General features: G+C 50.7%; 1 long non-coding RNA gene across 2 annotated transcripts; it reads left to right on the top strand.

The window, feature by feature from the left end:
• The first annotated feature begins 2,426 nt into the window (after nt 1-2,426).
• On the top strand, nt 2,427-12,423 carry LOC309858348. Of its 2 annotated transcripts, none has more exons than XR_014308157.1 (3): nt 2,427-2,639; nt 11,680-11,783; nt 12,237-12,423. It is a non-coding gene; the product is annotated as an uncharacterized lncRNA (long non-coding RNA). The 2 variants fall into 2 exon arrangements; XR_014308158.1 differs by lacking the exon at nt 2,427-2,639 and adding an exon at nt 10,842-11,006.
• Nucleotides 12,424-14,873: the final 2,450 nt, after the last annotated feature.

Raw genomic sequence — 14,873 nt, 5'->3', positions numbered from 1 at the left:
CAGTTTCTGTGTAAAAAGGCTTTCCATAGATAATACCTGCCAGCAATTTCATAAAGAGGAAACAGAAACTCTGTGCGATAACCTGACTCACCCAGCACCCGGCAAGCAGTTCCAGAACTCACCCCAGGGCTCCTCATGTCAAGACCCTTGAAGCCACCAGCATGCCTCTGTCCAGGAGAACTCCCAAAGACTCTCCTGCTGGCTCCACCAGAAATGAGACTACAGAGAAAATACAGCATGTCCAAATATTTAGATGATCCATTGAGCGAAACTAGAAAGTCAAGTTTAACTTTTAAATGTTAAAAGTCTGCTCTGAATAATTTTGAATTATTCCTTAATTGTAACTCTTCTGATGAAAGGACTAATCAGTTAGGAAACATCACACAAATGAAAAGACATCACCCAAGTCTCTACCTGAACGCAGACAGCCACCTAACTAGATGCCGGCCATGCCACCACAACCTCAGCCCAATGAAATAAACACCATTAGATGAAGGAACACATTACATGTTAAAAACACGAACAGGAAATCTCATCTTCCCTTTCTATCTAATCAAAGCGATTGCCTACCAAAGAGATGTTCCAAATACCTTCGTAAGCCAGAAATAAACAGAGAAAATGGGACCCCCTGCCCCGTTCTCCCTGCAGAGAAACTCAGGAACTCTGGCACCCGCTCTAGATTGCTGACAGCTGCTTCGGTTTGACTTCGTGGCTCCACTAGAGACAAGGGAAAAGCCCAGGAGGTTTGGGGTTAAAGAGAAGTTTTACCTCCCGCCCCACAATGGATGTGACGTTTCTCCCAATGTACCTGCTGCTCTCTCTGAACGCTGACGTCCGGTGACAAGCCACATGACTGACTCAGATGCTGAGTTCAAAATTGGGTCTTGTGGAGCCAGGGTGGGGAAGTGTTGTCAGGTGGAGATAAGAAGTCACCCCCGACCCAAGGCCTGCACGCCTGCTCCAGTCCCTGGGAGGACGGGAGACACATGCTTGTTTCTTACGTAGTAATTAGCTTCATTCTAAAGTTGAACAATGCCACCGTCCTTTCTGGAGAAGTGAAGTTACTCTTCAAAAAAAACACCCAATTCTTCGGCCCTCATCAAATTGAGTGGGATCTGGTTTCCGCTAGCCTCCAGGCCCCCACCAGGAGGACGCTCCTGCAGGATGCTGACAGCCCAACCACCACCTCCTGGAACAGGGAGGGGGCAAGTTGCTCAAGCTGGGGGAGGGCTCCAGGGTTTATTAGCGCCAAGACTGTGCCTCGGGGGCAGGAGCCTGGAGGACCCTCCTGCAGGACCCTGACAGCCCATTTCCACCAAACCTACAGACTGGGCGCAAAATGCTGAAGCTAGGGAACTGGTCTGCGGCTTGTTAGCGCCACACCTGTGGGTGGGGCGTGCAGGGGACAACTTGCTGACCTGGGGGCTGCTCAAGTTCCATTACTGGCACTGTGCCAGGAGACAGAGGCACCCCACTGAAGTTGGGGGCTGTGTGCTGTCTTTACATGCTCTCTTCCTGGGGAACACAGGGAACCCTGAAATGACCACAACCCATCCCACAAAAGCTTGGCTGAGTGGACGCCCTGGAGTTCACTGGTCTGGGGGATAGGGCCAGTTGACAGATATGGGGCGGAAAGACTTAAGGGAAAAATAAATTCCACCCGAGTCATCATGATGAACTCACTTCACCCGCCCTTTGAAGACCCTACCCGCGGAAGCACCCCCCAGCCCTGGGTACACAGCGTGAACTTAAGGACTCAGGACCTCCCCACCCAAGCCCTCTCCCCTGCCCCCTCACCTTCCCCGTGTCTGCTTTCTGTGGCAGCTCAAGCTCTGCCCACGGAAGATGTAGCTCAACCGCCATGCACTGATTGGTCAGGGAGGATGGTTCCGTGAGCCCATTAGGTGCTGCACCTGTCTGTATCCAGCGACTCGCCCTTACATCCGCACCTCCCTGCTTTTTCAGGTGCTTCTGGAGAGGCCTCCTCACTCTAATACTAGGCTTAGTGAGGCAGACATGGGTGGGTCGTGGGCATGGCCTTCCCTCTTACAGACATCTGGCTCCTTCCGGGGACCCCTCTCCTGCAGACCACCCTCAGAGGCCTCCCCCTTCCCTTCCTGCACCAGCCCTGCCTGCAGAGCTGTTCCTGACTCCTGACAAGGTCAGCTGCTCTCAGACCTTCCCAGGCTTGGGCTTTAGAAAATGCAATAGTTTCCCACATTTTCATGGCAATTTTAAGACCCAGAAAGTAATGTTCTAGCCGGGAGGAGACTCACCTTCTTCTGGTACGTTTCACCTTTTTTACCCATGGAGTGGACGGTGCTTCTCAGACCTTTGGAGCACCTTTCTAGAATGAGCCCATTTGTGCTGGAATATATATACACATGCTTGTTCTGCAGGGAAGCTTCAGGATGAACAAGAAACACCGCCCTACGATGCTGTTGGGAATTGTGAACCAGGAACACTGATTTTACGCTTAAAAAGAAAACATATTGTTATTGTCGACACTAAATGAATGAACCCTTTTAAACATTTGAGAAAGAAAGGAAGAGAGTTTTACTCAAACCCAAGTCAAGATAGCTGCCTGGGAGACACATTCTTCACAAGGAAGGGAGTGCTCTGGGGAAGGAACATTTGAGGTAGGTTTCTATATTTCTTCTGTTTTGTTTTACATAGTTACACATAATCATGAGGAAGAACATTCCATAAAGTTACAGACTTTTCCTTATGTTTCCAGTATGTGCAAGTCAGTATGACTTTAATTTTATGAGAGCAGGAGAGGTTCTTCTGTTTTTCTTATCTTTATGTTTGTAATGGCATTTTGGGGGGGAGCTTTTCCTTCTTGAAGCAGATGTACAACATGTGCTTGGGGCAGAAATAGGGACCATGGTCTGAGGTTTTGCCCAGTCATTTTGAACTTGGAAAAATGTTAAAGGATAGCTTCCCTGGGAGCCAGGATCTGGGCCCATGGATGGTAAAAGATTAAAATTTCCATTATCATTCTAAGCACTACTAAAGAGAGGACCTTGAGACAAAAGCACCTTTACAATACTACCAAGAAGTCAAAATGATGCCTACAGAAGGTTCCCTGTTCCAAGTTCCTTCCACAGGTAACAGAGGTGTTCACAGAACTCCTCCCTTTTTCCTGCCCGAATCTCTGAAGCACACAGATAACTTAGTCAAAATTTGAGAACATCCCGACATTTTAGAGATGTCTGGCACCCTTCCCTTATACTACAGAATGAAACAGTAGCTCATTGTCACAACACTAACTGAAACATGAAGTCCCCCTAAAGCTTGGCTACACTGCCTTAGTTTTTCCCATGCAGATTTTGACTCATGTAAGTCATAGTTATACCACATAAACACTACGATGGTTAGGAACTAAGTAATCACAAGCGAGGGAATAGTTTAGTGATGTTTATAAGCATTAGCACACTTTGTAGAAGAGGCTGAGCAGAGTATTTTTAAATAGTATTTCAGACCTGTCTTACAGCACACTCTGAACATACCAGAGTCTGAACCAATTTTAAAAAGATAGTTCTCTCAGGAACTTTAAAATGTCAGAAAAATATTCCAATGTCTCTATGCCTAGGTATCTTACTTAGAAATCCTCCACTCTTAATGATCATGATGGGCAGAGGTGAAAAGGCTAGCTGAATTCATTTCAGTGGACCAACCACACAAGAAAATCCTGAGACTTGAGTTATTTCCAGATTGAGAAGACCAAAGATAAGAAGGAAATAGTACTGTTTGGAACGAAAGGGATTTGGAGTCAGTTTGGGGATCTCACTTGGGTTTCTGACACTAAAATCCTCTGTGACTTGAATCATCTCTGAGCCCCTGCCTCACCATCTACACAATGTGCCCAATAGTATTTACATCATATTTGGAAGTTTATGAGAGAGAATTCCACAAAGAGCCAGCGTGATGGCTCTCAAGAGCAGGGGATCAGGAAGCCATGATTACTATTGGGGTCTATTTCTTTTCCTGAAGAAAGAACACATGTTGAACCCATATTTCTAAGACATGACTCACGAGATGATTTTCAAACCTTAAGGAAGGTCAAGAAGCTGTTATTGTGTCATATTTCACTCAGAAAGCATGCTGTTGGACTGGTGAGGACAAGACAATAGCACCATCATCACTAGGGGTGTGGAGCTTCCCATTTCCGTATGGCCATTCTGTCCCCCTTAGGTCAGGGCCATCAGAAAGGGCAGCGTGGGCGGGGGGCACCATCATCACTAGGAGCAGGGATCTTCCCATTTCCATATGGCCATGTTGTCCCTTTTAGCTCAGGGATACCACAAAGGGCAGTGTGGGGGGACCACAGGTCACGGCCGCCACGTGTGGCTCGGGCAGGCAGAACCCTGACTTAATTAAGGCTGAACTGTCTAGCTCCTTTTACTGCTCTTCACATATAGCGAGGCCTTGTCTGTGAGCTCTGATGCAGGAAATGTTGAGAATCTCCCTTGTGATCCCTGTCTGAGCCTTAGGATATGTAGCAAATTTAATTTTTAAACATTGAGGGAATTCCTGTTTTTCTTTCCTTATAACTATGTCTCAATTCCCCTGTGGTCTAAAAATCCAGTCTACTTAGTTTCAGGTTTTAAAACGTGTAGACTTGATTCATGGCCCAACATTTCATCTACTTGGGACAATATCCTAGGACCACTGGAAAAGAATGTATTCTCTACTTAACATGTAATGTTCCAGATATGTCAACTAGGTTACATTTGTTACCAATGTTTCATTTGCTTCTTCTATCACATATGGAGAAAGGTATATTAAAATCTTCAAACAATACTACATAAGTTAACATTGCACTGGAGCATCTATCCAGTGTTATAAGGCAAGAGAAACAAAAAGAGTAAGAATTGAGGGGGTAATTATGGCTATTCACAGATAATATGAGGGTGCACATAGAAAATACAAAATCTTCTATAAATATACTATGAGAATTCAAAATGGAAAACTTGCACATCTTAGAACCAGGAAAGCAATCCAGAAAGCAGCCACGGGAAGAGGCTTCTTATGTATGGAAGGAGGAACATCAGAATAATGGCAGACTTGTTCTCAGAGACCTGACAAGCCAGAAAGGGCTAGGAAGACATATTCAGGATACTCAGTGAGAAGAACATGCAGCCAAGGATGCCTTATCCAGCAAGGCTGTCATTCAAAGAAGAAATAATACCTATTTCTCTGAAGCCCTTTCAAAAAATAGAAACAGAGGGAAAATTTCCAGACTCGTTCTATGAGACCAAAACCAGGCAAAGACCCCATCAAAAGGGAGGATTACAGAGCAATATCCCTGACGAACATGATTGCCAAAATACTCAACAAGATCCTAGCCAGTAGGATCCAACAGTACATAAAAAGGATTATCCATTGCGACCAGGTGGAATTTATTCCTTACATGTCAGGGTGGTTCAACTTTCGCAAATCAATCGACACGATAGAGCACATTAATGAAAGAGAAGACAAGAACCATAGCATCCTCTCAAGAGATGCAGAAAAAGCACTTCACAAAATACAGCCCCTTTCCTGATTAAAAGTCTTCAGAGTATAGAGATAGAGGAGACAGTCCTCAGTTTCATAACCATCTATGAAAAGCTCACAGTGAATACCATTCTCAATGGGGAAGAGCTGAGAGCGCTTTCCTTCAGGTCAGAAACACAAGAGGGAAGCCCACTCTCACCAATATTGTTCAACATAATACTGGAAGTCCCAGCATCAGTAATCAGACTACGAAAAGAAATAAAAGGCATTCAAATTGGCAAAGAAGTCAAACTCTGCCTCTTCATAGATGCCATGATACTTTATGTGGAAAATGCAAAATACTCCACCACCAAATTACTAGAACTCATAAACAGTTCAGTATTGTGGCAGGATATGAAACCAATGCACAGAAGTCAGTTGCTTTTCTATACACTAGCAATTTAACTACAGAAAGAGAAATTAAGGAATCAATTCCACTTAAAATAGCACCCAAAACTGTAAGATAACTTCAAATAACCCTAACCAAAAGGTTAAGGATCTATACTCTAGAAACTACAGAACATTTATGAAAGAAAAGGAGAAAGACACAAAAAGATGGAAAACTATTCCATGCTCATGGATCTGAAAAATAAACATGGCTAAAATGTCTGTGCTGCCCAGAGAAATCTACACATTCAATGCCCTCCCTATTAAAATACCATGGGCATTTTTTCCATAGAATTGGAACAATCCTAAAACTTGTATGGAACCAGAAAAGGCCCCATACATCCAAGGAAAGGTTGATCAAGAAAACCAAAGCTGGGGGCATCACAATGCCTGACCTCAAACTATATTACAAAACTGTGACAGCATGGTATTTGCACAAAAACAGACACGTAGATCGATGTAAAAGAATAGAGACCGCAGAAATGGACCCTCAACTCTATGGTCAACTCATCTTTGACAAAGCAGGAATGAATACCCAATGGAAAAAGACAGTCTCTCCAATTGATGGTGCTGGGAAAATTGGACAGCCACATGCAGAAGATGGAAACTCAACCATTCTCTTACAAACTCAAAATGGATGAAAGACCTCAATGTGAGACAGGAATCTATCAAAATCCGAGAGAAGAACATAGGCAGTCACCTCTTGGACCAGCCACAGCAACTTCTTCCTAGACACATCACCAAAGGCAAGGGAAACAGAAGCAAAAATGCACTATTGGGACTTCAGTAAGATAAAAAGCTTCTGCACATCAAAGGAAACAGTCAACAAAATAAAGAGGCAACCCACGGAATGGGAGAAGATGTTTGCAAATGACATGTCATAGAAAGGGCTGATATCCAAGATCTATAAAGAACTTCTCAAACTCCACACCGAAAAAACAAATAACCCCATCAAGAAATGGGCAGAGACATGAACAGACATTTCTCCAAGACATGCAAACAGCTAACAGACACATGACAAAATGTTCAACATCACTTGCCTCAGGGAAATACAAGTCAAAGCCACAACAAGATACCACCTTCCACCAGTTAGAATGGCCAAAAATGAACACGTCAGGACATGACAGATGTTGGCGAGGATGAGAGCAAGCTGGTGCAGCCACTCTGACAAACAGTATGGAGGTCCCTCAAGATGTGAAAAATAGAATTACCCTTCTACCCAGCAACTTCACTACTGGGTATTTACCCCAAAGACACAGACATAGTGAAAAGGAGGGACACCTGCTCCCCAATGTTCACAGCAGCAATGTCCACAATAGCCAAACTATGGAAGGAGTCAAGATGACCTTCAACACATGAGTGGGTAAAGAAGATGTAGTTCATCTATACAATGGAATATTCCTCAGCCATTAGAAAGGATGAATACCTACCATTTGCCCTGACATGGATGGAACTGGAGGGGATTATGCTGAATAAAATAAGACTGGCGGAGATGGTTTTGTTCATATGTGGAATGTAAGAAATAGTGTGGAGGACCACAGGGGAAGGGAGGGGGAAATGAATGGGAAGAAATCAGAGAGGGAGACAAACCATGAGAGAGTCTGGACTCTGGGCACCAAAGTGAGGGCTACAGACGGGAGTAGGACGGGGTAACAGGGTGATAGGTATTAAGGAGGGCACGTGTTGTGATTAGCACTGGGAGTTACATGCAACTAATGAATCATTGAACATTACATCAAAAACAAAAGTTGTACTGGATGATGCCTAACTGAACATAATAAATAAAGAAAAATGCTTTCTACATGAAAAGCATATACTAATGGGTACAGAATTTCAGATGTGCAAGATGAAATATTCTCAAGACACGTTTCACAGCAGTGTAAATATACTTAACAAAACCGGACTTTATACTGAAAATGTTTAAAATGGCAAAATCAATGTTAGGATTCCTTATGATTTTTTAAAAGTACACTCTGTATGATTCCATTTTTATAAAGACTTCATTAATTTATTTTAGAGAGAGCGACCGTGTGGCACGAGACTGGTGGGAGAGGCAGGAGGGGGGAAGAGAGAACTGTGAGCTAACACTGCACTGAACACAGACCCTACATGGGGCTCAGTCCCTCACCATGAGATCACATCCTGAGCCAAAATCAAGATTCAGCGGCTTAACTGACTGATCACACACACACACACACACCCCCATCTCCTTGGGCATTAGTATGGGTGCATTCCTTTCTCTCTCCCGCACTGCTGGGGACAGTGGCGAACACTCCTGAAAATACATCTGTGAAAAATCATGCCAGAGTTTCCTGGGGTGAGTCTGAGTACGAGCATGGCTAGGAGATGGGTGCACCTGCGGCCTGGGCTGGGCGCTGCTCACCCCGATGGGCCTCCCATCACCGTTCTCTCCAGGGGACACCCATGTCCTCAGGCACCTGAGGGCCAAACAGCCTAGGAATTCACCTTCTCTGGCAGAGGACAGATGGGATTTCTTTCTCTGGCCATAAATATGAACCCTAATCCTGGGGAAGGAGAGCTTTCCTGGGACTTCTGGCCCAGCCAGGCAGCCATGGCCACCATGTATGTGACAGAGCCAGAGGAGCTGGGCCTTGGAGAGAACGAGTGCCTTAAACCAGCCTTGTGTAGGGCATGTGGGAGCAGCAGCCCCTGCTTCTGGGGGAGCAGAGATGTGTGCAGGAGGGAGGCTGGGGTGGAGCCTTCTAAGACACACCACAGTCCCTTCCATGGGCCTAAAACCAGCAGGAAGGGAGCTCTGAGGACAGAGACGCCAGGAGGATTCCCATCCAGGGAAATGGGGCCTGCTGGAGGGTGCTGAAGCCACCAGTCCCGCTGGCCAGAGGCCCTTTACCCAGGATCACCTCTGGTGCTTCCTTAGCATGTTGTCCGTGTACATGTATGGACAGCAATAGGCCCACTCAGCGTTGCTGCACTGCCAGAGATGGAGTGCAGCTGGTGGGCCAGGCTGTAGCTATAGGATAGAGAGACACATATGACATAGTACGAGCCACACTCTGGTCTCCCTCCCCAAAGCCTACCTGGAGCTGGCGTTTGGGTGCCCTAGGGGCCAGCACACAACAGAGTCTGCGGGACCAGGGAGCCATAGCCCCAAGGGACAGTCCCCCTGTCCTCTCCCAGCTCCGGTCCCGCATCAGCTTTCCTCACTGTGGGGCTCTAGGACCCGAAACCAGGCCCCATAGGGCTGGCTTGGCTCTAGCTTGTAATGAGTTTGCAGCCTCCCAGAGCGCCTGGATTTCCTGGGGCTGGAGGGAAGACTGGCTGCGGACAGGCCTGCACTTAGCTGGACCCTGGGGCTGAGTATGCATTTCTGGCCCCTGGATGGGGGATATTCAGTGACCTTTGCATACCCAGATGTCTTGTACCTTGACCTTGTACACGGAGCCTTACTGCCCAGGATGAGCATGATTCGGGTGCTCAGAGGACTTTGGGGCCACAGAGCTGGTGGTGATGAGGAAATGTGGGGACCCGGTCAAGTGCGGACATGGGTCTCTTTCATGTGCACAGCAGGGCTGGCTCATGGTACAGGTACTGTGTGCAGGGCCCCTGTGCTCAACTGGCCCTCTCGGGAGGGAGGCCTGGTGCACCTGTCCTCCACCTACCCCTGGAGGAGTGGCCAAGTTCAAGCATTTCCATGTCCAGCCCTTAGGGAGAGTTGGGAACGTGGGGTCAAGAGAGACAGGGACATGCCTAGGACAAATGAGGGGTAAAGAGTCCAAGGAGCGGATGCTCTCCAGCCATGGCAGCCCCAACCAGCCCCCATTGGGTTTGCATTGGGGGTGAAAGCCCCACAGATTCTTGAGGATAGCTACCCACCCTGTTCCATGTGGGGACATGAACATAAACATCCCCAGACAGGTGGAGAAATGTACACCTGCATGGACACACACACACACACACACACACACAAATACCACTCAGACTGACCAGATGGGGATCAGATGGGAAGACATCCTGGGAGTGAGGTGGGTGACAAGGAGGCAAGGAAAAAGAGGTCAGAGAGAGCCGAGCCGTGGGACAGGGGCATCAGGACCCCTGGCAAGAACCCAGATCCATAGCATGGGGAGGGGAGACAGGCCAGATTGATGGTCGGGGGTTCCCCAAAGGGCCAGGGGGGTGCCAGGGCACTGGGAGAAGGGTCTGGGTTCTGGGGTCCATCACCACCTGGGCCACTGGAAGTAGGAAGAGATAACTCCCCCATGCCCAAGTCCAGATGGGGCTTCAGCACAAAGGGCCTCAGTTTACTCTTCTGTCAATTGGGCTGCAGAGATGGCATGTCCTAGGTTCCCGCAGGCTTGTAGAAAAGTCTGTTGGCCTTGGGTCTCCATCCCTGACCCACTGTGCTCCCAGTCCTGGGAAAATGCTTTGTACTCCCTGGAGGTCCTTCTGAGCACAGGACAGCCTGGGGACTCGGCCGCCTGATGACCTGGCTTGGCAGAATGTGGCAGAGCACTGAACCGCTGGTCTGGGGACCAAGCTCAGGAACCAACCCCCTTCATACTGTTGCAGCCTCAGTGTCCCCATTTGGAAGAGGTTCCAGAGTCAGGGCTCTGGTCAGGGTGAGGAGGCCTTAGGAAGGAACGAAGCACATGACAGGAGAGAGAAACAGGGACAAGGGAGTCTTCTGAGGTTTCTTACATCACCCCCAGAACTCCCAGATCCTGTTCTTGGGAGAGAGACGGAGGGAGACACACAGAGAAGGCAGAGACAAGAGAAAGAACACAAGAGAGGGAACCAGGAGAAGTCAAAGACTTACAAGAGAAAGAACACAAGAGAGGGAACCAGGAGAAGTCAAAGACTTTGTTCAACTGGCTTGGGAACAATAGCCCATGATTTCGCCCTAGTCTAGTCCTGAGAGCGCCGTCACACAGGCCATCCCCCCGGAGGGCAGAGAATTCCACAGGGATGTGGGACCAGGATTCGGGAATTGCCAAGAACCACTGTGTGGACTGCCCAGCACATGGGTGCCGAAGAGGCCCTGGGACCTGAGCCTAAACCGAATGGGAGTCCCTCCCTGGAAGTCTGAGTCACGAGAGGACAAGGTCGGAATCAGTTCACTGCAACCTTCCCACAGGGCTGGGAGACAGGCAGGAGGAGGGTGGCTTTGCCTGGTCCCCAGAGCAGATCGAGGCCCCTCTGAGCTGTGTTCTATGCCCCGCCCAGCCCCCTGCTCATCCCTGCATCCCACGGGTGCGTACCAGCCTCTTGTGAGAGCAGGTACAGAACATATTTGGAGGTCCTACCCCTGAATGCGTCCCTAGGAGTAGAAACCAGAAGCCCCCACTGGGCAGTCGGGGAGCAGGGGAGGCCCTGAGAAGCACAGGGTCTGTCCAGGCTCATAGCCCTGGGCACGAGCAGGAACCCAGTCCGAACCCAGCCCTGTATTCTCACAGTGGGGACACTGGCTGCCCCCAGGCCTCGCAGGTGCTGTGGGTGGGCTGTGTGGCTGTGACTGTATGGACAGGGCATGGAGCAGAGGCTGAGCATTGAGCACGCGGGGGAGGGGGACCCACCGGGCGGGGCTCTTGTGTGGGAGGAAGTGGTTGGTAAGCAGACCCCAGGCAGTGGTGACCTCACTTTCCTCACAATGGAGCCCAACACAATTGGGGACCCAGGTAACCAGGCACCCACACACAGAGACAGCCCCCCGCCCAGCTCATTTTGTTGCGGATCTTTGAATAAGCAACATGTTCTGTTGTGTTCCTACATGTGGAGGCTGCAAGCTGAAGAAATCATGCCCTGCACATGCTTTCCCTCACTGGGGATGTTGTCTTAAGGCTCCCCGATGGCTCTGGCCATTTGGCCAAAAGAAGAGAAAGGTAACACCATGAGGCCCAGAGCCAGCCCCCAGCCCCACATGCTCTGATTCAACCTGTACAGCGCTAGGTCCCTCCCCATGCTTGTGTGTGTGTGTGTGTGTGTGTGTGTGTGTGTGTGTGTATAAAGGCTCTAGTGAGGTGCACCCACCCCATTCAAGAACAGGCTGACAAGGGGTCAGATGCCCGGTGGGCAGTTCATGTTCACACCCAGGTCGAGGCTGGCTGGGTGGGTTGTGGGCGTGGGAGGCTGCCTCCTGTGAGAGTAGGGACAGTAGCTTCCCCCCAGGGTGCACCCCGTGTCCTGCAGGTATGGGTCCCTGTGCCAGATGTGGCGCTGTGCACACACCGTCTGGGTCTGATCTGGGAGCGGCAGGGGGGTGGGCAGGAAGACAGTGAGGACGGCTGGGCAGGGCTCTAACGGTCGGGGCTGGCTCCCGGGGTCTGTCTGTGCAGAGCACTAGTGACGATGAAATAGGAAGGAGGCTGGCGGACACCCGCTCCATCTCCCTGACCAGGAGAGTGACCGTACCGGGCTCTGCAGAAGCAGGGACTGGGGACTCCGGGGGAAGGCCGCTGACACTGCCTGCGTGCCTACACCACCGTGTGGTCCAGGAGCCAGAGCCCATGCAGGCCAAGCCTGAGGGTGAGAAGGCCGGGGCTGGGGCACGTGGGTGTCTGCGGGTGGGTCGGTGCCGGGCCCCAAGGGCAGGAGACCCCAGAGGCTGGTGTGGGGCCAGGAGCCAGGCCTGGGCTCAGAGCTCGCAGCGGGCGGACCGCAGTCAGGGAGATGTCCCGGTGAGGGTTCCTCCGTGGCTGCGGCTTCTCCGGGAGGCCCTGGGCTGAGCTCTGTCTCTGCAAAAGCACATGGAGAGACAGGCATGCTGGTGCGCTTTCCTCCTGTCATAGCCTCTCCGTCGGAGGAGCCAGAGCCGGCCCCACCTGCATCCACAGCTCCAGAGGTGGGGATGGTGCCTGCAGGGACTTCAGGAGGAGACCCGGAGCCAGCAGGTGACTGGGAACCTGCCCACAGCGAGGCTGACTCTGTCCGGGAAGAGCTGGGGTCTGCCCCTGTCCTGGGGCCTGCCTTTGCTATGGATCCTGCCCCTGACAACACCTGTGCCTCTGCTCTGGAATCAGCCCCTGCTCCTCCCCCTACTCCTCCTCCTGAGGAGCGCCCAGAGCCCCTTCTGGTGCCCACAGCCTTGCTCCACAAACAGTTACTCTTTGTTCTATCCCCCGACCCTGGCAACCTGCAGGAACGTTTTGTGCCCGACGTGTACATTTTTCCTTTCTGCTACATACTGATTTTGATTTTGTCTTTACATGTTCTGTATACTATTTATCATTCGTTTTAAAAATAAAATACTTGTTTTCAATTACACGCGTCATGAGTATAATTACACTCCCAGTGTTTACCCACCACATGACAGAACATTGCTGCAGGATATCTCCTTCCCCAAAGGAGACCCTGAACCCAAAGCCCTACCTGGCCATTTCTCTTCCAGCCCAGATGCTTGCACCCCTGAGCTGCTTTCTCTCTCCCTGGGGAGAAGGTGAAGATCGGGAGGTCGATGCAGGTCCCCTGGAGAGAAGGGTGACTGGGAACAGGGAGCAGCACCTATCCTGGGCAGCAGGTGCAGCCACACCTAGCCATGCCCGGCCTGGCACTCACTCCCGGCCACTCTGGCGCGGTCTTTCACGGATGTACCTTCGGGAGTGTTCAGCGCAATGGTGGGGGAAAGACCGGGAATGGAACAGCGCTAACGCCCTAGGACATGGTGGGATCCTCAGTCCCAGTCCTTATGGCAGAATGTCCTGTAGCTACTGTCCCAGAGTCATCGGGGGCACGAGATCTAGAAAGCACCTCCTGGGACCCCCTCCTGCCACCCTGCTCCTGGGAACATCAGAGTTGTTGAGGAAGTGGAGAGGATCCAGGGTGACAAGGGGCCAAGGAGAAGGAAGCACAGCACCGAGAGGACAGATGGACGTGCCCAGTGCCACCATCCCGGGCCCGGGCTGTGATGCCCTCCGACCTCACCCTAAATAATGGTTCCTGATGTGTGCACCTGGCTTCGGGGTTTCCCTCCTTCCCCCACTTACTCACCCTCCCATTCATCATCCCCCCACCCCCTGCTCCTTCCCCTCCACCCCTTTCCCCACTGCATCACCCACCCTGCCCCCCTCCCTCTCATGCTCCCTCCCTCCCTCTGACACTCCTCCCTTGTGCTCCTCTCTCCCTCTCAAGCCTGTCCTCCCCACCCTACCTTCCTCCTCCTCTCCACTTCTGCCCTCCCCCTCGCTGCCCCCCTCCCATCTCGGCCACCCCCTCCCCTGCCTTCCTCCTCTCCCCCTCCCTGTTGTCCCGCTCCATCTCCTTTCCCTCCCTTCTCCCCCTCCCTCTCTCATGCCCTCCTGCATTCAGCAGAGGATCTGGGGTCCGCAGGACCACTGGGGCTTCATCAGGGAGCACCCCCAGCCCACGTGGTCATGTCCACTGGGGGAGGTGATGGGGCAGGCCTCAGGGCTAGCCGTGGTGATGAGCACCAGGAATCTGCTCCTAAAACAGAGGCCCATTGCACAAAGAAAACAATGGAGAGACCCATGCTTAGCACTTCCTCTAGGAAAATCTAGTCCCCAAGATTGATGAAAAGTAAATACATCCTAGACTTCATGCACCATGAGTGCTAATGGCTCTATACTCCCTGATTCCTACAAGCAACAAAGAGTAAATCATCCAGCGATGACTGTGGGTTTGTGACACAATGTTTCTGACCAAATGACAGTGTTTCAACCAACATCTCCAGCGCCTCCGAGTGTTCCCAGGGTCTCTGCGAGCCTCTGATCCTTCCACCGACCTCCTTGGGAAGCTCTGTTCTGTCATGTTCCTTGTCTCCTGCCTCTCCTGTGAGCTTCTGGTGATCTATCTCCCCCCACCGGGACACCCTCGCCAGGATTTCCTGTGCCCCTTGGCTGGGTGCCCACATTGCACACTGGGCTCCAAGAGCCCCATGCTTTGTGCAGGCCTGTGTGCTCCCTCGGGGTCACTTGGCATCTCCCTTGCAGTGGCCTGCATCTTCCTGCACTGGGTCC

The sequence above is a fragment of the Mustela nivalis genome, assembly GCF_964662115.1.
Source record: "Mustela nivalis genome assembly, contig: HAP1_SCAFFOLD_2222, whole genome shotgun sequence".
Classification (NCBI taxonomy): domain Eukaryota; kingdom Metazoa; phylum Chordata; class Mammalia; order Carnivora; family Mustelidae; genus Mustela; species Mustela nivalis.
Note: the sequence above shows the minus strand (reverse complement) of the source record. Positions and strands in the feature narration are given on the sequence as shown.